This window comes from Protopterus annectens, chromosome 2.part1 (assembly GCF_019279795.1).
Source record: "Protopterus annectens isolate FY-2018-M chromosome 2.part1, PAN1.0, whole genome shotgun sequence".
Classification (NCBI taxonomy): Eukaryota; Metazoa; Chordata; order Ceratodontiformes; family Protopteridae; genus Protopterus; species Protopterus annectens.
The window spans coordinates 1,400,015,537-1,400,041,810 of NC_056729.1; the positions used below are offsets into that span (position 1 = coordinate 1,400,015,537).

The window sequence follows — 26,274 nt, forward strand, 5'->3', positions numbered from 1 at the left end:
ACTCAAATAAGTTTTACATTATTTGAAAAGGGCTCAATTATTCATAGACATAGTGTGCTTGTGCAGATATATATTACATTTACTGTGTTTCATACATCCCATTTTTGAGATCCATGATTTAAAGACATGAATTCAGAAATTTCTTTTAGCAAACATTCTGGCCATTTTAAGACTAAGACCAGCAACGAGTAAGGACATTGGCATTCATTAAAAAAGTGAATTGTTGACTGTTAACAGAAACCAATAAAAAGCCCAACTGTTGCATGGTGCATAGGAGTACATAGTATACCACTGAGTACTGTATGCTTCTGTGCTTTGGGTAGGGACAAACAGTGTGTCATATGACAGTGCTATACTACGCAATGAGAAAATGTAGCAGGTATATAATATAGCAGCTTGGCAAGGTAGTAGCTACTCAGAAAGGTATACTACTTCACTAAGCTGTGTTTCTTCATTGCTCTGTGCTCTACCTTCATATCTATAAGTGATCCATAAAAAGGTTTCGTTCTTCAGGTAGGATGGTACAGCCAAGGCCATAATAATATTTTAATGAAGATGAGCTCCCACTGGTAGGACCTTGACAACATCACTCTGTGGGGGTTGGGCAAGTATGGCTCTGGTAGAAAGTTTGTGCCTATACCATGGGGAAATCTGTTTTTTCCTATCATACAATAGTTTTTATCTATTTTTTTTTACTTTTGCAGTGATCTGTTACTTAGCTCTATATGCTGAAGACGGCTTCAGCAGGGAAGGGGGATCACTACATTGGGAAACAGTATGGCATATCATTGCCTGTTTGCATGCAGCTGCAGTCTGGTACGTCACACTGCTGGAGCCAGCTCCTGTGTAGATGTTGTATGGTTTGAAAATCATGTATGATCCTTCAGAAGCATTTGAACATGGATTCTATGCATGAATCACTAGGCCTGCCGGGTGGGTGACTGAATAGAATAGTCTTACCCCATTTTATGAATTGCATGGAGAGAGTGTGTGTGTGTGTGTGTGTGTGTGTGTGTGTGTGTGTGTGTGTGTGTGTGTGTGTGTGTGTGTGTGTGTACCCCCATATGAATACACCTGGTGGCTAGAGGTACTCAGGCTCAAACCCTGTACCTTGGGTACAGGTAAATAAGACCGCAAAGTCCCTAGCCACCACCACTTGTGAATTTATGCCTCATATTTTTGTTCTGTTTCTCATTAAATCTGTGGTTTTCAGGATTTTTATGGCAAATCACTGAAGGATTGAATTCATTAAATAATTACGGGCATTGGAATTTCAGACTTCATATTCTTCAGAAAAAAAATGGTAACACAAAACCTTTTATTCTAGCAATTTTCTAAGTTTATAAGATCAGTATTTGAAATGTGTCCCTATTTTAGGGCTGTATTCCCCCATTATTGGCTTTGTCCAGGTTTTTTGTGCTAAGATGTTGAGAGCTATGGTGAGAACTGAATTCTGTATTCCCCCATTATTGGCTTTGTCCAGGTTTTTTTTGTGCTAAGAGGTTTAGAGCTATGGTGAGAAGTGAGAAATGAATTCACTAAATGATAGCCATTTAAGTTTCAGTCTTCCTGTCTTTCAGGAAACTGCTGATTTGGCATAGTGGTATGTTGCTCTGCCTGTAGTGCATAGGGAACTGAGTTCAAGACTTGGCAGTGAAATGCATGGTGGTAACACAACATAATAATCATTGTAGAAGTAAAGCAGTATGCATGCACAGTCACAAAACATAGAAGTCTTGGCACCATTGCTTGATTTAAAATATATGGTTCTTGAACAACTTACTGAACATATGGTTATAATTCTGTCCCATTTGACATAACTTCAAGATCACTCAGAAAAAAAATTGTTTATGGTAAGTAGCTACAGAAGATTGAAAAGTTCTACTTGAATTCCTCTTAAACCAAAACTAATTTTTACAGAAAATAAATTGATGCTTTTGAATATCATTTTTTTCAAGTTCTAGTCTATATATCCTTTTATCCACCACAAAAAGCTAAATAAGTAGATATGGTTTATTTGCTGAAAGTCAGTCTGGTTTCCAAAATAAATAACTTTAAAGATAGTCATTCATAACAAAAAAAAAAAAAAAAAAACTCCAGTTCTCTCTTCATACACAGTCAGTCTGTATTGGTATAAAACCTATTCTCCAAAAAGAACAAATTCTGCATACTGTCTAGACAGGTTTTCAAAATACATGGAAGGATCACAGGATGATTTGATAAATGATACTTGATAAATGATAGCATATTCTTAAAGAAAAGAAAGAAATTCATTCTACAGATCAAACTACTCAGATTTAAGAAAATAAATTTACTTATTATTAATATTCCCCAAGATGCCATAGAGTTTTTTGTATTCTTCGAAGTGTAGGATGAAAAGGGATAGTCATAAAGAGAAGAAACCATTGACTCTTTGAAATGACTGATTTATGAGTATAGTAGACATAATAAAATGGTTCCATTCTGAATAGAGAATAGAGGTGACAGTTTGAATAATAAATGAATAAATAAATGACTTTCTCCCTTTCCTTCACACCCCTTAACCCCCATTCACGTTTTGTGGAATATTCATATTTTAGCCTAACAACTTGTACCTGCTCTGCTGCTCTAATTTGACCATACATGGATACAATTTTCCACTTTCATTGGTTCAGTTATAGAACCCATGAAAGAGAGATAGAGAGAGACGCTTCTTGGTGTTCACCATGTTCAAAATAGCAGATGTGTCCAAAGTCTAAAACTAGTGTAGTCATTTTAAAAAGCCAGTACCACACAGTTCTGAGTAGTAGAGTTAGTAAGTTTAATGTCAGGCATGTTGACTTGAGTCACTCTCGAGCTTTGTGTGTGTCTGGACTGCCTCTTCAATATCAGTACCAGTCTGTCAAGAACAGACATAGAGGAGGGGACTGTTATGTGAACCAGCCGGGTAGCTAAAGGCAATGTGATATGTGCTGGTCTGTCTAAAGGGTCCAGGCCTGTAGTCTCATTTGTAGAGCTGCCTGACCTTTCATGCTGCTACCTAATGCTGATTGCCAGTCATTCTGTATATAAATGTCTCTTCAGTAAGTGCTGCTTGAGTTTGTATTGCTTAGTGCAACGTGATGTTTCTGTGAGTTGCTAGGAGCTGAAGTAGCAGTCATTCCTTCTGCTGCTGCTTGCATCTTTTCTTATTCTTGCTCTTGAGGAGTTGAATCATTCATGCTGCTGGGCAGATAGAGTAAGTAAGTCTGTTCTCTTAAAATCTGTAACAGAACAGAAAACAAGCTTAGAAAGCCATGATCTGTCTTATATGATCACTGCAGTCATTAATGAGCATTCCTGAGTGGATACATTTAGAGGCACCACAGTATCTGTGAAAGGGGAGGAAGGTTTGTGTATTAATGCATTGAGCGGTTTCTAAAACTTTAGCTACAATGCCAGTCAAACCAAACAATCAGTTTCAAGTAGAAAGGCTACTTTCCTGCAAGAGTTGCTAACTTTATGAGCAATTTCAAGTCACCAGTTTAAGCCAGAATGACATATTTATATCAATGCTTAGCTGTGTGTTATGTGACTCTTGCCATTAGTTCCATGGTATGGTAATTCATTGTTTAATTTTGTATGTTATTAAGGTGGCCTTATTTATTGCAGTAATGCAATGTTACTCACTATTATGTAGTGCATCCAAATTCTGCATAGCCTTCATCGTCTCCTTGGGTGTGGTGCCTTGGTCTAGTCAGCCATTGCTGAAATGGAGGAAACTTTTGGAAATCACCAATAGCTTTTGCAGTACAAGTTGAATTTTACCTATGACTACACAGTACAATTTATGAAGCAATTAGCACACAACAATTACTGCCATTGTATTACTGAACTGCAATGTTTAACAAAAACAGGAAACAAACAGTCCCTAACAAATACTTCAAGTATGCTTTGGCATGGCAGCAACATGACATGAAACATTCCATTTTTACTGCCTTGAATAATGCATTAAAACTGATTTCTAATATATATACATACATATATATATATATATATATATATATATATATATATATATATACACACACACACACACTCTTATAGAACACAGTAATATACGGGTGCTCACACACACACACACACACACACACACACACACACACACACACACACACACACACACACACACACACACACACACAAAACATTTGTGTGTGTATGAGGATGTGCTTGTATGTCTATTTCTCTAAATACACATATCTAAATGCATGAACATAGATAACAGAAATATGAGGCTATATAACCCACCTCACAAAGTCACCTGCTCCCTGCTGCATCTCTGCCAATCAGTGTACCTATAGCACACCTTTTCCCCAGAGCAGGAGCTCTCTCTGTCAACCAGGTATACCTGCAACTCCAGCCATATATCAGGTTTTTCACTCACAATCAGTGATGGCTTGATCTAACTTGTGTAGGTATGCTTCCTGCACTAGGTAGAAAAATAATTTGGGTTTCTTCTCTGACCAACTTGGGGCTCTACCCTGGGCTTTAATGGATGCCATTCTATCAAAACACCAGTGCAAGAATGAAATGTAGAAGTCTGATGCAAGGTGTGAACCATACCCACAAGGGTGTAAAATCACTCTGCCCAACCAATACACCCATCAAATCATAGCTGTGGAAAGGTTTGGTGTAATAACAGGTCATATGGTTTTCAGTTATATTTTCTTTTGGTAATATCATGACAGAGGTTTGTCCCTTGCAGTTTTTATTTTTCTAAATGTAATGTTTTCTTTTTTCTCTCTTTTTTTAAGAAATAGTAACATTCTTTGAATGTGATGATGAGTTGTGTTTTACATGTCTTCATGGGTGTTCATATATGCTGAATTTTATTCCTGTAGCACTTTTTAGGGGGTTACTCAATGAATTCTGAAAAACATACATTAGGGAAAGGTGTAATTTACTCCTTTGACATGAAATATCTACCCTGTAGTAGGGACTGTGCAGGGGAAGTCAAGTAAGGTGTAGTGACAACAGCCAGACAGAGTTAACTCTGGCAAAAGCAGTCTTAGAAATAAATACATGCCATGCACAAAGTATTTTATGCTGGAGTGCGACTGAAGTACTAATGGCATTTACATGCATTAATGAGCTAAGTGCATCTTGCCTAGATCAAGCCAAATACATTTACGGCTATGGTAGAGGATACACACGTGCCATTATCTGATTTGTAGAGCTCACACCTAAGCCTCATTTAGATAATAACTTCTTAAAATGGCCCCAACTTACATCAGCTGGTGTCAGTCCAGCATTTTAGATTTCGCTGGACTCTTGTGTTTCCACAGCACTCCATGAAAAGTTTAAACAACATAAAACCAATTATTAAAAACTGGAATAAGCAGAAATAATTAGAAAAAGGCAGTGTAATTCACTAAGACCTCTTCAGCAGTAGCCTGTATTTACTGGTAACACATGACAGTTCATAGCATTTTGATGGATTATAAATAAAATGATTGAGAATGTGTAAGGTACAATTTTCAGTGGTCTACAGGAGTCAAGTGGATTCCTGTTGTCAGTGGTCTCTGCTAATGGCTAAAAGACAGGTGCAGATTAAAAGGTCAGCTGATTTTAATTTATTAATGAAGTACATGACATAATACTTAACTTACTGAGCACCCCACTTTCACAACAGACACATGCAGGTATATATATTACTCTTGCAGCAGAGGAGTAGAAAACACTTGCAGTATCAACAAGAAAAGTGAAAACCTCAAATGAGACGTGACGGTGCAATGTAGATGTCACCATTTATATTTATTCGTGTAATGGAGTGGAATGATCAATATTTTTGGAAAGTATTATACAAGGATGGCAGGTGTCCTTTGTCACTTTTGTCACAATATGTGATTGCTGATTACAACATGATACAACAGCAGGAAACAAGACACAGGAGAGACAACTTGAATCCTGAGGAGAACTACATTCTCTGAGGAAGTATGAGAAATGCCTTTTTGGAAATGGAGGACAAAAGAAGCTAAGACTGGAATCAAGCAGTGGATGGCATTAATGCTGTAGGATTAAGGAACCACACCATAGTACAGTGTAGGAAGAAAGTCAATTAAATTGTGGGATGTGCCAGAACACATGCTAGACAGAATGCAGTTGCTGCACTGGTGGTGGTCTTCCACACTTCAGTTGCTAAAGTCAGACAAGGAGTATCTTCTCTCTAAAAGTGGTGATGATATGAATGCAGATGAGGATGCCACAGGAATTATTACAGGTGGCACTAGCACCAGTACATTTAGACCCCTTACAACAACCACAGCTGGACAGTGTGGATGGTTAGTGTGTAGCTCATTTTGCTGCATTATGCTAAAATATATTTGGCATGACATGTGCACATATCATCCCTACATGTTTCATCATCAAGTATGCCACCAACTTAGATGGTTTAAAAGCCCGCATTTGCACTTGTTTCCCACTTTTCCTGTAACTAGTCTGGCTAGTCTGGTCCAGATACAGATTTGCTGTATCCAGGACTTTTTGTAAGATTCTGAGCCCCCCAAGCCTTTCTGTGTTGGAGAGAAGCCTTCTAGCTTATCAGTGGGAGTGGTAAGCACTACCACAAGAGGAATGGTTTCTGTCCCAGAAATTGTACTTTATTGGCCATTTGGGTAGTTTTTCCATCTCTTTCAACTTTCTGGTTTAAAACCCCGCATTTGCATGGGTTTGCGCTTGTTTAAGATCCATGCAGCGGCACCAAGCTGATGTAAAATATTACTGGTGCCAGAAAGTCTGCTCTTCAGTTTTACCCTTAGCTCTTGCTAGTTCTTTCTCTCTTGCACTTCAAATAGCCTAATCAATTTGCACTTCAACAGGGTTTTGTAGCAATTATTATAGCACACCTAAGTGCCATCAGCACTAGTCATTCTTCACGGAAATAGCTCCAGTACTTAGCAGAGAAGTTATGACCACCCCTCCTGGCATGATTAAAGGGAAATTCCTTGTGCTTTCTCCTATTAACCTGGTGCACTTGGACATTTTGAGGAAGTGCAACAACTACCTCATGTACACAGACAAATCTCTCCTCTTACCTCACAACTCTCAGACTTGTGAGAGATGCACTTATATCACCAAATTGGAAGCTATGGACTCTCTAGCCAAAATCGGACTAACTGGTCAAGAGGAGAAGGTCAACACCTGCACCACACTACATGTAACACATAGCCTTCCAGAACACCCACTATCACAGCTCTCGCATAAAAACACAAACCACACACCCACCTTCAGGGAGGCTCTCAATAGAAATTTACCCAAAAAGCAGAGACCTTTAAGACAGAAATGCACTCGACCACCACAACACAGCACAAACCACAGGACACATAGCCCTCCTCCACAGTGTGCCCCTCAACCTAAGCCCCTAAAGCTAAATACCTTGCCCAATACACTAATCATAGATGACTCAATAGTGAGGCACACAGATGTCCCACTCACTAAGTTGAATAAGGAGAAACAGTCAGCTATCTATCAGGTGTCAGAATCCGACACATAACACACGCACTTAGGTCACTCCACAACAAGTACAAGTATGACTCTCTGTCATTGTCCATGTAGGTGTGAATGACCTGAGACACACCTCCATGGACTACATGAAGAGGCATGGTGGAGCTCTTGGATTATGTGGCCTGGGCAGGTATGACACTAGCCCTGAGCAGTATTCTACTGTCACCCAGAATGATACCGCAGTACAAACAAAAAAATGATTGACTTCAAAAATTGACTAAGTTTCTGGTGTCATTCTAAGGGGATCCAGTATCTGTCTGCTTGGGATGACATGACTGACAGAACTTGATGCTCTGTCAGAAATGGTCTGCATCTGTCACCTATGGGTTTCCAGGTACTGGGCTAAGGCTCTTGCCACCCCTATAATGCCTTTTTTAGGCGATGTTCCAAACACCAAATTACCACCATAACAGCTATAAATAAATGTAATCTGAGGGTCATACTGCTCAGTGCTAGAAGTCTGAATCTCAAGATGCACTGACTCGAAGAACTCCTCAAAATAGAGAACATTGATATTTGTGTTGTAACAGATACCTGGTTTAAAGTGGCAGAAAACACCCCTGCGCTACCAGGCTAAAACTCATTCCACACCTTTCGGCCCCAAAACATGGACCGAAGCTCCGAAGGCAGTGGTGTCACCATATTCATAAAGGATATGCGTACCTCCAGACTAGTAGTGCTCCTTAGCATGGAGAACATCGATATCTGTGCAGTAACAGAAACCTGGTTCAAGGCTCCTGAGAGCACCCCAGCACTACCAGGTTATACCTCATACCATGCTTTTCGGCCCCAAAACTTGGACCGAACCACAAAAGGAGGGGGAGTATCAATATTCGTCAAAGATACCCACACCTCCAGGTTGGTGGCACAGCACGAAGCATCAGAGACTATCCATGTGCAACTAACTGTGGGTAAAACTGCCTTCCAGTTTATAGCCTGCTACAGACCACCCTCCCAAACACAGGAACCCCACTTGGCCTTCCTGAGAATACTGGAAAATATGAAGGTCTCTCCAAACACCATTATATTGGGTGACTTCAACTACCCAAACATAGACTGGGAGCATTACTCTAGCTCCAACACCCTAGCCCAAAGGTTCCTAGAATTTATAAACTCAAATGCTATGGAACAACTTGTTACCACTCCCACAAGAGGGAAAACATACTGGACCTGATCATCACCAACATGGGGACACTATGCTCCAGACCAGAAGTGTATCCCTCACTGGTAAGATCAGACCATAAACTAATCTCACTGGATATTCACATCCGACCCCACCCCTGCCCTGAAAACCACAGTGAAAAACTTCTCTAAAGCAAATTTCACACCCTCAAAACCGAGGAAATCCTTCAAAGCCCGGGCCTGTGGAAAATACGGCCCAGACTGCAGAATCCTTTATAAGCATTCTATGAACACCTTCAGGAATGCATGGATCATCAATCCCAAATAAAACCAAGACCCAATCCTCCAAAGGCAGGCGTCCTGTCTGGTGGACCCCAGCCATAAACAAACTATACAATAGAAGGAGGAAGCTACTACATGATAGAGCAAAATCCCAAAAGGAAGGCATCTCTGATCAGTATTAGCAAAAACTATGGGCACTCATAAAATCATCTAAGGCCAGCTTGAGAGAAAAATTGCACAGGACACTAAGGATAATCACAAGGCTTTCTTTAGTTATGTTAGGAACCTGGGTGGGAATTCCCAGATATGCTCAGAATTAGTCCAAAATGACAAAAATACACCGAGCCCACAGACATTGCCAACATCCTAGCTGACAGGTTCAGTGCAAACTTCTCCCCTCTCCCCACCAAAGGGCAAATATCTATCCCAACAGAGTGCTGCCCCCTGACATCTCAGATGCTCAGGTAAGAGCCCTCTCCAAAGCAAAAACACAGCATCAATGGGACCAGATGGTGTCCCGGCTCGTCCTACATGAACTCCAAGAAGAGCTAAACCCAAACATAAAACTACTGTTCAGTCTTAGCCTTACTACAGGATATGTACCCAAAGAGTGGCGTGCAGCAACAGTGGTCCCTCTCCACAAAGGTGGTGCCTCAATGGATCCTGGAAACTATCGCCCCATAAGCCTGACTAGCTTGGTCTGCAAAGCTATGGAAAGGATCATCATGGACCTCATAAATAAAGATATTGGGGACCTACAGACACTGGATCCTACCCAGTTTGGCTTTGTTAAGGGCAGATCCTGCCTCTTAAACCTGGTCAATTTCTTTGAAACAGTCACCAAGGCCATTGGAGGGAAGGTGGTCCACACAGCCTACCTGGACCTTGCAAAAGCCTTCGATACAATACCCCACTCGGGCATTATAGATAAGCTCACCAGCTTAAATATAAACCCTATGTCACTAGATGGGTTGCAAACTGGCTCAAGGACAGAACCCACATGGTTAGTATTCCTGGAGCCATGTCAGACTCCAAACCAGTTACAAGTGGCATCCCACAAGGCTTCGTCCTGGGACCTCTCTTGTTCGGTATATATTTCTCGGCGGTACAGGCCAACACGGAAGGACTGTGGCTGACCAAGTTCGCAGATGACTGTAAACTGGTTTGCCATAATCAACTCTCCAGCCGACACAAGCATGCTACAAAAGGGCCTCATAGAAACAGACAACTGGTGCCAGAGCCATGGCCTCAAGCTAAGCCAAAAGTGTATAGTCAACCCCTTTGGCAAAAACAAAGTGCCCACAAATTACCACATAGGTGGTAATCCATTAAGTACAGAAGAAGTAATTAGGGACCTGGGGACCCAAGTTGATAGCAATCTCTCATTTGACAACCACGTGGCCAAAGTGGTTAGAAAAACATTTTATATAGCCCACCTAATCATGAAGGGAATCGCATCTAGATCAGGGGAGGTCATCGTACCTCTTTACTCATCCCTCATCAGGCCCATAATTGAGTACAATGCCCCTTTTGGGATTTACCTTACCAGACACCTGCAGCAACTGGAAAGACCCCAAAAGTACCTCACCAAGAGGATCAAAGGGCTCAAACAGATGCCATATGCTGCCCAGTTAAAGAAACTCCAGCTCTACTCAGTGGCATACCGCCTGCTCAGAGGCGATCTGTGCCTGACGTATAAAGCCATGTCCAACCCGGAATTAATGGACATGCTGCACCTCAGAAAATCCAAATCCCATCGAGCTCACGCTCGAGAGACTTGAACCTCAGCACTGAAATAAATAGGACATGCTGGAGGGACAGATTCATAACCCAGAGGCTCCCTTCACTCTGGAATAAAATCCCAGTCCAGGTTAGGCAGAGCCCCACATTGACTCTCTTCAAGAGGAATCTTGATGAGTGGATGGGAGATCGTAGGTTTACCCTGGCTATCACTTCTGTGTCACTGTTAGACAGAGGCACAGTATACTAACCTCAAAAAAAGGCATAGCAAAATTAATTTAAAATGGGTGGCGAAAGCCAAACACACTCTGGCTAGGCTTATAAATGCCCTAGGGCAGATAGCCTAGTATGAACCTATGAACCTATGAACCTATGAACCAGTGGTGTCACCATATTCATAAAGGATATGCGTACCTCCAGACTCACATCTGAGATACTTCAGGTACAACTAACATTGGGTAAGATGGTGATCCAGGTCATAGCCTGCTATAGGTCCCCAACCATATCCCTAGGCTTTTACTCCACATTCCTAAGCATCCTGGAATCAATCAGGGTCCAACCCAATACTCTCTTACTAGGAGACTTCAACTACCTCTCCATCAACTGGGAAAACTACTCAAGCACCAATACACTGGCCCAACGCTTCCTGGAATTCATGAATTCCAATGCCCTGGACCAGCTCATTCTGACCCCACTAGAGGAAGCAACATCCTTGACCTGGTTATTACTAACATGGGTGACTGTTGCTCTACACCAATAGTCAATCCCTCCCTGGTCAGATCCGACCATAAACTAATCATCATGGAAATCCACAACTCATCCACTCCCCCCGCAAAGGCAACCACCTTGAAAACCTTCTCCAAAGCTGACTTTGTACTCCTAAAAACAGAGGTGGCTAACTTCATGGCACCCATGCCAATGGAAAATAGCTGCATGACTGCCAAATCATACACCAATGCACTGTACGAATATGTACAAAAATGCATGGAACTAGCCATACCCAACAGAACTAAGATGCTCTCCTCCAAAAAAAGGAAGCTAATCTGGTGGTCCCCTCCCATTAATAAACTCTACAACAGAAGGAAGAAACTGTTGCAGAAAAAGGTGAAGTCCCAAGACTGGAAAAACTCCCTTATTAGCCTCAACAAAAGGTTGAGATCCCTCATCAAATCCTCTAAAGCCAGCTATGAAGGCAGAATTGTGGCAGACACTAAAAACAATCACAAAGCCTTCTATAGCTAATCAAGAACATCCATGGCAATACCCCAGTTTGCTCTGAGTTACTGCACAATGGCACCTCCTATGCTGAGCCAAAAGATATTGCCAACATACTGGCTGACAGATTCAGTGCCAACTTTACCCCTCTCTCCCCCCCTAAAGGACCAATCACAATACCGGAAGAATGCCAGGCACCAAGCATTACTGCAGCATAGGTTAAAGCTGCATTGTCCAATGCCAAGAATACAGCTTCCATGGGACCTGACAATGTCCTTGGATGTGTTCTACATGAACTGCAAAGTGAACTGGCACCACATCTCTCCATAGAGGGGAGCGACTACAGACCCAGGCAATTATCACTCAATTAACCTGATGAGTCTGATATGTAAAGCTATGGAGCGCATCATCCTGGACCTGATTAACAAAGATATAGGAAATCTCCAAACTCTAGACCCCACGCAATTTGGCTTTGTGAAAGGGAGATCATGCCTGTTCAACCTGGTTGACTTCTTTGAGTCAGTCACCAGGGCTCTGGATAAAGGTAAGGCAGTGCATACAGCCTACCTCGATCTGGCCAAGGCCTTTGATACCATTCCTCATGCAGGAATTATTAATAAACTCACCAAACCTGGCATCAACCTCTATATCAGTACGTGGGTTGCAAACTGGCTCACAGATAGAACACACAGTGTGAAAGTAGTGGACTCCAAGTCAGACTGCCAACCAGTCACGAGTGGAGTCCCAAAAGGATCAGTTCTAGGTCCTCTCCTGTTCGGCATCTACTTCTCAGAAGTCCAGGCCAACACAAAGGGACTCTGGCTGACCAAGTTCACAGACGACTGCAAGATGGGAGCCATTTTTAATGCCCCAAGTGATGCAGACATCCTACAGAAAGGCCTCACTGAGACCAGTGACTGGTGTTGAAACTATGGCCTTAAGCTTAATGCCAAAAAATGCGTCGTCATCCCCTTTGGTAAAAACTCAGTTCCCACTAATTACCACATCGATGGGAGCCCACTGAACACTGAAGGTGTTATAAGAGATCTGGGGGTGCAGGTTGACAGCAACCTATCCTTCAACCACCACATTGCCACTGTGGTCAGAAGGTCCTTCTATGTGGCACATTTCATTACCAAGGGTTTTGCATCCAGGAAGAAAAAGGTCATTGTCTCTCTCTACTCTTCCCTTATTAGACCAATCATTAAGTATAATGGTCCATTTGGCATGTACTTCACTAGACACCTGCAACAGCTACAGAGGCCACAGAAGTACTTCATGAAGAGGATCCTAGGCATTCAATACATGTCTTACATGGACAGACTCAAAAGACTCCAGCTATTCTCTGTCTCATATTGCCTACTTAAAGACAATCTCTGCTTGACTTACAAAGCCATGTCTGACCCAGCTCTGTTAGAAATGCTACATCTAAAGAAATTCCAATCCCTCCACACCACACGCACCAGAGACCTCAACCTCATTACCACAATTAACAGAACATGCTGGAGGGACAGGTCCCTCACCCAGAGACTGCCCATGCTCTGGAATAGACTTCCCATACATGTCAACCAGAGCACCTCGCTGTCCCTCTTCGACAGAAATCTTGATGAGTGGATTGGTAATAGAAAGTTCACCCCAGGGATCACTCCAGTGGCTCTACTTGATAGAGGCACTGGGAACTAACATTGGGCAGCATGATGCCAGGGCACCTCTATGGGCTAGGCTTGTAAAGGCTCCAGAGCCATTAGCCTAGTACACCCCTATGAACCTATGAGGCAGAAAATCTACAGACAATGCATGGTAATTGATGTCATAATACCCATATGTACAAATAATTCCATTTGTCACAGATCATACTTACCATATATTCACATATTTCTTTTCAGGATCAGCACCCGGACCTACCTCATTCTGTACCTTACCACCACAGGCTGATTTTTACAGCAGAATGGCTGCTGACAATAATGCCATAACTCTCATATTCAGGATACATCCTCAGGACAGTGGCACATAGTCACAAAGTTTACTAGCAGGACCGTACATTACAAAAGGTGGATAACTCCTTAAACAGTGACATAGGCTCACACTTGCATCACAATGAGGTCATATCATTACAATGGGGGAGGGGGAACGCCATGCAGGCCAACACCTGCTTCTTGTTCACAGTTTAAACCTTTTGATAAAGAGACTACTCTTTCAGAGGTAGCAGGACCTACTGTTACACCTGTGTACAGAGTTGCCATATGAAGACATATTTCACAGTTAGCTGCAGAAATATACAAGGCCTTGGCTGCCCAGCACCATATATGTCATGACATAGTTCAAGCCCAGGTTACTGGGCTGAGTCAAGTGGAGAAAGGTTATTGAACTTCAGGGTATATGTAAGGAATTTAACCAGTACATGAGAATAGCTGAGGATAGGGACAATGCCAGAATGATTCGTATTCACAGTATGGTTGCACACACAGCGTCCATGTCAGCCGTCATGCACACACTCATAAAGGCTTACCAGACACACAGTGGGAACACAGATGGATGTGGCAAGGGAACTGTTAAGACAGTGCTACAGATATTTGAGTGGATTCCTCAAAGTAGAAAGTAGCCAGACCTCTTCAGACTTCCACAGTCCATGAAAGAACTTTTCAGTCAAGATCCAAGTCCTGCAGCACAGTTAGGTCCTTGTCAAGAGGTCTTCCTGCATCAAGTAGATGGAGCAACTTAATATTAAGCTTAGATGCCAGCACTAGCTCTGCATCTATGGGACCATCCACCCACACTATCCATTGGAGATATTGTGTAGGACACCTTCCAAATACAACTTACAGTTTGAAAATACAACTTACAGTGAGAAAGTCCTTCAATGTGGTGCATCTCATTACAAAAGGTTTCTCATCCACGAAGAAAGAGGTCATAATCCCATTCTACTCATCCCTCGTTAGACCTATTATAGAATACAATGCCCCATTTGGTATGTATCTCACTAGACACCTACAACAACTGGAAAGGCCACAAAAATACCTCACTAAGCGGATCTTAGGTCTTAGACAGATGCCCTACACGGACAGACTCAAAAAACTCCAGCTATACTCTGTCTCTTATCATTTACTTAGAGGTGATCTGTGCTTGACCTACAAAGCCATGTCTGACCCAGAGCTGCTAGATATGCTACACCTAAGGAAATCCCAATCCCTCCATGCCACATGCTCCAGGGACCTAAACCTCATTACCACAATAAACGGAACATGCTGGAGGGACAGGTTCCTAACCCAGAGACTTCCCATACTCTGGAACAAACTTCCCATTCACGTCAAGCAGAGCACTTCACTGGCCCTCTTTAAGAGAAATCTTGACGAGTGGATGGGCAATAGGAAGTTCACCCTGGGGATCACTTCCGTGACCTTGCTTGACAGGAACACTGGGAACTAACTTTGGGCGGTATGATGCCAGGGAATCTTCTTGGGCTAGGCTTGTATTGGCTCCAGGACCGTTAGCCTAGTGCACACTTATGAACCTATGAACCTAAAATCAGTAAGAGGAACACAGTATCTAACCAGCAATCCATTTACAGACATGGCTACCACAGCACTTCCTACCCAAATCTGAAAAACAATAGCAGAGAATACTAAAGGGAGAACAAAGAGATTGAGGGCAAGACAGCATGAGAAATACAGTCTTCCTAATGCAAGTAGTTTCTGCTTATTAACAGTCAGTATAGTCTGTTCTGGACACTGTACATAAAATAACAATATAGCTGTAAACATGCCATAACACCTACTTTGACACATTTGGTCCTTGCCATCGTAACTAGTACTAGTGCCACTTACCCCTTAGCACTGTACAAATGATGAATGGTGGTATTGTTATGAAAAGCAGCATTTCTGTTGTTGAACAGTAACAAATGTCTGATGTACAGTGTAAGCTGACCATACATCGCACAGCATATCCCAAAAGTATTATCTGCGATTTTTTCCTGTGTTACTAATGGAATGTTATAGCCTACAAGTTGTGGACTAGATGCTGCCTCTTTGTGTGCAAAGCCATATCCCATGTAGTGCTACTGCCATCAGCTGGTCACAGTCACTATTGTCACTGGTGGGAGGAACAATAGAGGGAGTTACATTGCCACTATTGGTGACTGACTGGTAATGGCACTCCAGATTGATGAATGAGCATGTTGTTCTAAATGCAGCAGCCATTAAGCATCTAGCAGGCAGTGGCATGTTCATACTGAAGGATCCCTACCTCCATAACTTATCCAAGTAACAGAAATGGGTTTTGAGCAGGCCAAACACTCTCTCAATGGCTATTTGTGTCTGGGACAAGGTGGTGTTGAAGCACTCCTCGGCAATTCCCTGGGGTCATTAGCCATAGTTCAACTACATATCCTGCATCACCTGCAAACTAAAACAGGGAGGGTACACATAACAAAAAGGGGATGAGTACTTAGTAGTACCTACATCATTCTACAGATACTGAAACACACACATTTAGGGATATTAAAATACTTTGCACTTACAGCAAAGTGTCCATAGGGAATCATACCACGCAGGAAGAGGCGGTAGAGTGAGCTTGTGTGACAAATACAGGAATCATGGGCACTGCCAGGATGCTAAGCTACCATGCTGGCGATTCAATTCCATGCATCACACACTACACAGCAGTTGAAAGAATGTTAGCTCTTCCCATTCTAGTATTACCCTTATCCAGTCCATATTTGGGGCCCTAATGGCAACATGGGTGCAGTCTATCCGACCAAGCTTTTCAGGAAAGTGTGCAATTGCATTGAAGGCATGCATGATACTGAATCAGTCCTGATGTGTCACCAGGAAATAGATCCAATTGTCCACAGTTACCAAGAGTATGTTAAGGAACTTCTGAAGTATCTTTGAGTCTGAAGTCTGTGAGATACCCAATGTGTCACCAGTTTGTGTCTGGAAGGTACACATGGCAAGTATATTTAGGGCTATATATAACGTAGCATTCATAGGAATAAAAAAGGCAGACTTTCCCCAGTCCCTGTCTATGGGCCTTACAGAATTCCCTAATGCCTGTACTATGTCCTTGTGTAAATCTATCCCAAACTTCTTGAACAGCAACGTTCAGATGAGTCAGCGTTTGCCAGTATATTCTTCTTCTTCTTGGCCAGTGGGCACTACTAAGTGCATCATGTTTTGGTACGAGAAATTCAAGAGTAAAACAAGCATGACCAAATTGGAAACAGCTAAGCTAGCAGCAAACACAAGCTTCTCTGTACAATGCAAAGTATATGAAAAAGGCTCATCTTCACTTTTCATAAGCCTTCTGCTCACAATGCAAATGCACCTCAGAAAGTGACTATGAATCGCATAAAGGTGGGAAGAGGTCTTAATTTGTATAATACAGTCTCAGGTTTTCCACATATTCCTCATTTTTATCTCATTATATCTTCATTTGCTTTCTACTTTCGCATATTTCTTGAATCCACTGCATCTAACAGTAGCCGCTGTCTCTAAATCATGCCTTAGCTGTGCTTACCACAGGCAGTGCAAATTCCTCATACTCCTAAGCACAACCCTGAGTACCTCCTTGAATTTAAGGTTATGTGGTGCTGCCTCTGCTGTAGTACTTGTACAGAAGTTACTACTTTTTTGTAAGAAGGTCATAGTGGAAAATGGGCCCATTCAGTTTGTCTACATTAAATAACTAAGTAAAATAAATTTATAAAAATTAAGAAAGGAAGTTTACAATTTCTACTTTATCACTCAAATTTGAATCTAATTTTTATCTCTGATTTCTTTTGTACTTTACTAGAGTTTCCTATTCATCCAACATCCAAGTTGAGTTTGCAGTTTTATAATTATATATGAGTACTTATTTTGGGCCTTATATATATATATATATATATATATATATATATATATATATATATATATCTATCTATATGTATTTACATATATATACACATAGGATCCATAGAGATCCCCGACAGCACTTCCTGCCAAACCAGAAATCACCGAACATACATAACCGAAAGTGCTGTTCACCGAAGCAGCACTTTCAGTTATGTATGCTGGTTGTGCAGGTCGCACTACGGTGCGGTTAATGGAGAATTCCCTTTTCCCCACTGTAGTGCGGCTTCGGAGTGAGAATATAAAAGTAGATGGGGTGTGGGGGGTGCAGGGGGGCTTGCCCCCCTGCATAAAAGAAGATTTATTGTTTTTTTTTTTGAACAGACTTTAACGAAAGCGCTTTTTTGGTGAAAGCACTTTCATTAAAGTGCATTTGGGTATTGTGGATTCGGACTATTGAACTTTCATTCAATAGTCCTAGATCCATACACATAAATGGGTCTACTTCGTAAGAAAGAAAGACCACAACACTGAAACCCACAACAGCAAGACCAGAATCACAAAACACCGGAACACCAAAAACCACGTAACTGCAAAACACACACAAACACACACAACTGCCCCAAACTACCAAACACACAATCCTACACTAGAGCCCCCCACACCCCTACTTTAATATTCTAACTCTGAGATCGCACAAACAGACACACAAGGCAAATTCACACCCACACATTACAGTCCCTCACACACACATACCACAGTCACAACACACACTTACACACAGCAATACCCCTCACAAATACACTTACGCATACATACTTACCTACAGCAGAACACCAAAAGCGCTAAATCAAAATCCCATCCTTCTGGTCTCGGTGATGTGAGATTCGGTGTTGTGGGCTTTTGTTCTAACGAAGTAGACCCCTATATATATATATATATATATATATATATATATATATATATATATATATATATATAGTTATTTTAATTCAGACAGCTCTGTTGCAGTCATATATTACTTGGCTCCTTTTTGTTTTCTTTCCTGTATATTTTGTACTTAGTAACTGTCTTACTAAGAGATTCTCTCTCCTGCCTGTGGGCTTTGTAATTACTGTTATGTTTGTCAGTTATTTTTCTTTAAAGATTACTCAGCTGTGGATAGCACACATCTTTTCATAAATTTTTATATGCATCTGTTCTGAAGGCACTGTTAGAAGGTAACTTTATTTCAAACTAATGTTGGCAGCAACACATTGCTTGAATGTCTCTGGGGATTTTGTATTGATGGCTTCTCATGTTACTAGCATCCTAATTCTCTCATGTCAACCCCCTCAGCTCTTGTACTGTCTTCATGCTGTTGATGGTGCTTATAAGTTTTATAACAGTAGTGTGTTGCTCATCAGATTTATTAATTTTTTATATATACTATAGAAGAACAGCAGCGCCAGTGTTTTGCACTGGTACTTATTACAGATATGTATATATTAGCAAGTGAGTAATTTTGTGCCTTGCTGACATATAGTTAGAGTCTGATAATGACATGGAAATATATATAGACATATTTCTGAGCGCCTGCTCTGGCATGATTTGTCAGCTGATTACAGTCTTCAGGTATAAATCAATAATTGGGCATTTTGATTTGACAGATTTCCTTCACACAGGCTGCTTCACCAGCCATTCATACGCTGGCACTTACCATTAACCTTTTATGTGTTTGGAGGCTTACTTTTCTACGCCCAAAACACCATCAGTCAATATCACTCTCTTCTCCAAAAATCAGCACTTACTATTTAAAGAAACAGATGTTCAACAGTATATATATATATATATATATATATATATATATAAAATAGGATTCAGTCTTCTTGGGTATGCACCTGCCATCAACTAAAGAGACTCTGATTAACCCCAAATAAAGTTCAGATATCCTAGTAGGATTTTCCTGACATTTACTCAGTTGCCTGCTACATCAAAAGCTATGGTTTGCAGAGAGCTTACAAAGCATCAAACGTCTCATTGTTGAAAGGTATAAGTCAGGAGAAGGGTACAAAAAATTTCCACAGCACTGGATATACCATGGAACACAATGAAGACAGTCATCAAAAAGTGGAGAAGATATGGGACAACAGTGACGTTGCAAAGAACTGGACATCCCTCCAAAATTGATGAAAAGACAAGATGAAAACTGGACAGGGAGGCTGCCAAGACACCTACAGCAACACTGAAGGAGCTGCAAGAATTTCTGGCAAGTACTGGTTGTGTACTACATGTGACAGCAATCTCCTGTATTCTCCATATGTCTGGACTATGGGATAGGGTAGCAAGCCTTTTCTTACACAGAAAAACATCCAGGCCTGGCTAAAATTTGCAAAACAATACATCAAGTCTCTCAAAAGCATGTGGGAAAATGTGTTATAATCTGACGAGACCAAGGTTGAACTTTTTGGCCACAATTCCAAAAGGTACAGTTGGCGCAAAAACAAAACTTCGCATCACCAAAAGAATACCATTCCCATAGTGAAGCATGGTGGTGGCAGTATCATGCTTTGGGGTTGCTTTTCTTCAGCTGGAACTGGGGCTTTAGTCAAGGTGGAGAGAATTATGAACAGTTCCAAATACCAGTCACTTTTGGCCCAAAATCGTCAGGTGTCTGCTAGAAAGACGAAGATGAAGAGGAATTTCACCTTTCAACATGACAATGACCCCAAGTATACATCCAAATCAACAAAAGAATGGCTTCAGCAGAAGAAAATTAAAGTTTTGGAATGACCCAGCCAGTTCAAACACCTAAATCCAATAGAAAATCTGTGGGGTGACCTGAAGAGGGCTGTGCAGAAGAGATGGCCTCACAATCTGACAGATTTGGAGCTCTTTTGCAAGGAAGAATGTGCCAATATTGCCAAGTCAAGATGTGCCCTGCTGATAGACACCTACCCAAAGACTGACTGCTGTAATTAAATCAAAAGGTGCTTCAACAAATTATTAGCTTAAGGCCATGCACACTTATGCAACCAGCTTATTGTACTTTTTTTATTTTTTATATTTTTTCCCCCAACAGATTTGTTTGTTTTTCAATTGAATTGTACAGGTTATAGGTCACATTAAAGGTGGGAAAAGTTTTGAAAGGATTTATTGTGGTCTAATTTTTTTATATCACAAAAACCTGGCATTTTAAATATATATTTATATATATATATATATATATATATATATATATATATATATATATATACATACATATGGCCCTCTTAGTGACCCAGACCCTAACCTCCGCCTTGTAGCTAGCATCTTTTGCTCCATCTCAATATTAGAAGCATTAACAATAAAGTACATAGCTTGCATGCCATGCTTGATACCCACTCCCCGGACATAATGTGTTTATCAGAAACCTGGCTCAAACCAAGCACCAAGGATGAGGAAATTATCTCTCCTGGATATAACATCATCAGGGCTGACAACCAGAAAGGGTGGTGGAATAGCTGTGATGTTCAAAAACTCCTTGAACATCACAATGAATTCACTTCAACCCCCAAAGTTCCAAACCTTGAATTGATTGCCCTTAAGATATCCCTAAACAGACAAAAAAGTATTAATCTCATAGTAACCTACCTACCACCGGGCAAAAATGTAGAAAATTTTGAACAAACCCTTAGTTGGCTTAATAACTATCCACAAGAAACAATAATATTAGCAATATAGACTGGTTTCTCTACTCAGCCCAATCTAATCCTCTCCCATTAACTTACATGGTTTTCCCAAAATATTCTTTCTCCCACTAGAATTGGACATGCACAACAAAAGAGAGTATTATTGACTGGATTCTTACTAATAAATCCAAATAACTATATCACAGAGACCCTTCCCAATGACCTTAGTGACCACCTTGCTACCTTTATTATAAAACACAAATGTTCAAACAAGACTCCCCCCATAACTAGATTAGTAAGGAATAGCAAAAATTTTGTCCCTGACAAATTCCTAGCTGATCTCAAAGCTTGTAACTGGCACATCCTAAAAACCCTATCCTTAGATGAAAGTGTATCATACTTTAATAACACTTTCCTGAAGATACTCAATTCCCATGCTCCTAATCGACTTATGAACTAAGCAATGTATAGCACCCTGGCTAACACAAGAAACTAAATCCAAAATTAGAATCAGAGACCAGGCCTGGAATAAGTGGAGAACCACAAAACCCCCCCTAGACCGCATCAAGTTCCTCCAACTAAGAAATTCAACCAAAGTAGCCGTTAAATCTGATAAAAAACAATATTTTTGTCACCTCCAAGACAAACATCAGCATAATCCCAAAAAATTCTGGGCTGGTTTTAACCGCTTACTTCATCCTGGTAAGTCTACTACCCCCACCCCCGACAAACTCATGGACAATGACCCAACAGAAATAGCCAACTCCTTTAATTCTTTTTTCACTGAGACCATCCAGTCCCTTGCCAGCAAGCTTCCCACGCCTCCCTCAGTGACAACCCCAATTATTAATACAACCCAAACGGCCTTTAACCTACAACCCATCTCCACCTCCTTCATTCGCACCCTCTTGAAAAAATTGAAACCAACCACCCTCGCAGCTGATCAGCTCCCTGCCAAATACCTACAAATAGCATCTGATGCCATAGCCTACCCTGTATCAATCTTGATCAACCGGACCATTTCTGAAGCATCTATTCCCTCTATCTGGAAAATCTCTTACATCATCCCCCTCCACAAAGGAGGGCCCTCCACAGAAACCTCCAACTATAGGCCCATAGCCATACTGTCTCCCTTAGCCAAAATTATGGAACGCTGTGTCCATAAACAACTCATTTCCTACCTCATAAATCACAACCTCCTATCAAATACCCAACATGGCTTCGCCCCATCACAGCACAACCACAGCTCTTCTCTCCTTTGTAGACTCAGTCAACCACAATAATAATAAACTAATATCCTCTGCTCTTTCTAGACCTGTCGAAGCCGATATGGTCAACCACCAACTTCTGCTTCAGGCACTGGAAACATTACATCTTAGTAAACTACCCAAAAGTTGGTTTAATGCCTATCTCTAGTAGAAAACAGGCAGTCCAGTGGCAAAACAGCCTATCAGACCTACTCCCTACTAACATTGGTGTTCCCCAAGGATCTATCCTTGGTCCCCTTCTTTTCTCCATTTTCATAAATGGCCTACACTCAATTATTCCCAAAGCCACCTGTATTCAATATGCAGATGACTCCACCCTGATCTGCTCTGATGAATCTCTCACCAAACTCCAAGCTACAACCCAAAACTGCTTCTCTGCTGTAGAAAAATGGTTCTCGGAACTTAAACTCTTACTTAACCCTGCCAAAACCAAATTACTTCTCTTTTTCCCCACCTCAGTGACTGCTCAAACTATAGAACCCTTCAACACCAGCCATTCTACTTTCTATGTGTCCTCCAACAATGGGACCATTATCTACCCCGTACCCAATACCAAACTACTAGGGGTGACCATTGATCATAAACTTAAATTTGATATGCATATAAACTTAACTGTTAAATCGGTTAACAGAAAACTTGGGTCGATGTATAGAATAAAGGCCTTCCTAACTCCTTACACTAAACTGACTATTGCCCGAACCCACCTCCTCTCCACTCTCCTTTATGCCTCCCCGATATTCTCCTTGCTAAACAAGAAAGAACTTAATAAACTAACAACTACCTATAATCACATAGCCAGATTCATAATTATCGCACTCATCACTGCCTAAATTTAAGGTCTCTCGAATGGCTGGAACTCCCCAATTTACTCAAATTCAACCAACTAACTGAGGCGCTTAAAATTATTAACCATCCAAGTAAAACTCCCTCACTGTACAAAATACTTACCACTCAACCTTAACTCCCTCAGGTCTTCCAAAAGTCTACAAGTAAGGACCATTAAATCCAACAATGCTGGTGGTAATGCACTATATGCCAATTCCATTGGCAAATCCTGGAACGCCCTACCAAACAACCTAAGACTTATGCCCTCTCAGCACCAATTTAAATTACATCTTAGAGCATACTTGAAATCCAAATGGTTATGCCCTTGCTCCAGTCCAGACTAATAAGCTATTGTCTCAGCTAGGCTCCTACAGCCTCTGCCTAACCCAAAAACCAAAGATCACCCTATTTTAGCCCTCCTTGTCTGGCTGTTCAAATCTGTACCTCATGAAATCATTTAATAATTCTTGTTTTCTCTTATTTGGTCTGTAAGCATCAGTGTATTTATTGTACTCACTTGTTATAGGTTTATAATTGTATATGTATTAACCAGTAGATTATCTTGTGTATCAACATCAATGTTTTTGTTTTGTTAATCTAACTATGACCTTGGAGCTTTTCTCCCCGGGCCTCCACTGAAAATGGACATGTATCCAGTTGGACTAGCCCGGTCAACAAATGTAAAATAAATAAATAAATATATATATATATATATATATATATATATATATATATACATACATGGTTTACCATCAAATTATTGAAGGCAAAACATTTTTAAGCAAAAGGCTGAACTACAATGTTGAAAACAAAAACAAAATCTAGCTTAAATGTCAAATGTGACCTTTTATCAGCAACATGTAGAAAGTCGCCTGCTAAGGCATTCATGGCAAAACACATATTCAGCTGGAACTCTGGTACAGAAATATATCCATATAAAGCCATGTACATACTGAAGGATGTAATAATTGTATGTCACAGCCTGTATGTGTGCACTTATCTCTTGCAAATACACTCACTGTAGCAGTGACTCAGTACCTCAGTCTGTCAAATGCCTTGCATATAGTAATTTTTGCCACACACAGTCCTGGGTTGAAATACAGTGTTTTGCTGCATTACAATTACATTATTGTGAAGACAGCAATTAATGAATGACTCATGCACTCATTATCCACACAAAGAATTGCTAAGTAAATAAGTACTTTTCACTGTTGGAAGTCACAGGCCTGCAGGTAGGGACACACATCACATATCCGTATAGCATTACTATATGTTGCCTAGTACTCTGTTATTGATACAGTTGCCTAACATACGTACCTTAAACATATGTCGTAATTGGAGTGTCAGAGGTACTCTCGCCCTGGCTCTGCCTCTACAACAAGGCTGACACAGTTGACACAGACACACCTGCAGCTTATTGTCCTCCAGTGTGTTCACACTCACTGCCTATGTTTATTACCTGCAGCAGCTGCAGCCTATTGTACACACAGCTCTATGTAAAAGTTTCTGCTACAGACCTACCGCCTGTGACAATATAGTCTCCTCACCTCAGTAATGTCCATCTCAGCAGCTAAGAAAGGGGCCCTACATGAAGGCCTTATATATTGCACAGTGGTTGCATGTCATTGCCTAATAATACTGCAAGTCAGCTGTTTGGCTGCAATTAGCATATCAGAGTCACAGATTGGTTTAGAGGCAATTACCTGTTAATGAGCAGCACGTTAAAATGCAAGCAGCTGGCAATGGGCAAATATTCTGTATGATCGGAGTGTTGTGTGTATGATCATACAGCAGACTCTCTCATGGCACTCAGGGAACTACCTCAGTAATGATACTATCTCGGTTGTATCCACACACATAGTATGTTGTCACACTGTGGGGTATGACATGTGTGAGCAAGCAGTGGATAGTGCCGGCCATTTAGTTCTTGCTGTATCTGTACATAGTGGACATCCATGTATTTCATCCTGTAATGTGTTTCCCTTTTGGTGTGTTTCATGACTAATGTATTGCAGAAGGCATGCCCCCTTCTCAGACACAGAGAATGAACTTATACTTCAAGGACTACAGCAGCATCATCACATCCTCCTATCCAGGGGGAGGCATAACAGGGAACATTGCTGCATTGTGGGCAGACCTTGTCTGGGATGTGAATGAGACTGGCCACCAGGACACGACACATGAGCAGGTTCAACACCATGCCTACGGATATTGTAAATGTGGCATGACTAAAGCCAGCTGATGTAGCCTGTGTTCATGCCATCACCAGTGGAGGGCCTGCAATGGAACAACCACTCAAGGCCACTGAGGAATTCCTGGTGAACCTAGGGAAACACAACATCTCCCAGGCATCCATCACACCGTACATCTTGAAGATGGGTGCCACAATGTCCACACCATAGGAGCGTGCAGGTAAGTTTACTGTGATAACTATTGTAATACTGTAGAATTCATTCTGTCAGACTGTACATAACTTTATGTGGGTGTCAGCTCTATGTGCTATGGGGGCGGGGGTTAGCTCAGTTGTGCACTCATACTCAGAATGTTAGCAATACATCAAGTAACATGGTAGCTACTGTACATGTGAGATATACACAGGTAATTACCTTGTTGTGCTGCAGCATGCAGTGTTACTGAAATTACCTTCCCTCACCTTCTTACAGGTCTGTCAGGAGTTGTCCAAGGCCATGGTCCTGTTTCTAGTAAGCTTAATACTGTTTTATTATATAACATATATATGCTATTAAGGGTGAGGGCCAGGATAATACGCTATGTGCAGGTAATGTTGCGTATAACCAGAGTAGAATGTTTGTATGTTCC

General features: G+C 41.2%; 1 long non-coding RNA gene across 1 annotated transcript in view; it reads right to left on the reverse strand.

Annotated features, from left to right (window-relative positions):
* Positions 1 to 2,443: 2,443 nt before the first annotated feature.
* LOC122794463 overlaps positions 2,444 to 26,274 on the reverse strand; it is a 337,683-nt gene continuing 313,852 nt past the window's right edge. The window contains exon 2 of the long non-coding RNA XR_006363645.1: positions 2,444 to 3,242. This is a non-coding gene — a long non-coding RNA (uncharacterized LOC122794463). The remainder of the gene's footprint in view (positions 3,243 to 26,274) is intronic.